The 595-nt window shown below is 42.2% G+C and overlaps 1 protein-coding gene across 1 annotated transcript in view; it reads left to right on the top strand.

Moving 5' to 3' along the window:
• Nucleotides 1-595, top strand: part of LOC107659453 (plexin domain-containing protein 2-like) — a 68,817-nt gene that overhangs the window by 47,247 nt on the left and 20,975 nt on the right. The window lies entirely within an intron of this gene.

Here is a 595-nt window from a genome sequence, read left to right as displayed (position 1 = left end):
GAATAACACGTAAAACAAACAGGGTTCGGCTAATGTATGTTTCTGTTGATGGATGTGCATTCTGGCTTCCCAGTACATTACAACAACAGCGCTAAAAAAAAAACATGGACAAACCATTCACTCTTGTTCAATGCGAATGCCGTATGCTGGAATATGAGCGGTCATTTATTACGTCATCTCCTGGGTGCTGATAGCGCGCGCGCAGGTGACACCTGAACAGCACACGTTGATATCTGCATTTAAACTAAACTCATTTAAGCTTTGCCAGTTTAAACATTTAAGAGCCAGAGGACGCGAGCTTGCGCGCGCAGTGAGAAGATTTGTGCGTGCGCTCATCCGAAGCAAACCCGCGCCTCAAAACCAACACGCGCAAATAATAAGCTCTCTCTGAAGTGTTGTTTAAATGGACAAATTGACACAAAAATGATCAAAATGTCCATCTTGGTAAGTATCCTATAGCAGACATAGCCGGCTGAACGTACTGTATCAGTGCACTGGATCAGTGCATTCTCTTAAAGTGACAGCACTTTCTTAATATTAATCAAATAGCAACAACAAAGAATTCACTCACTGCTCTTGATTGAATAGCTTTTGT

This window comes from Sinocyclocheilus anshuiensis, unplaced genomic scaffold (genome assembly GCF_001515605.1).
Source record: "Sinocyclocheilus anshuiensis isolate Anshui unplaced genomic scaffold, SAMN03320099.WGS_v1.1 scaffold815, whole genome shotgun sequence".
Lineage (NCBI taxonomy): Eukaryota > Metazoa > Chordata > Actinopteri > Cypriniformes > Cyprinidae > Sinocyclocheilus > Sinocyclocheilus anshuiensis.
The sequence above is the reverse complement of the archived record's forward strand: the minus strand, read 5'-3'. Positions and strand labels throughout refer to the sequence as shown.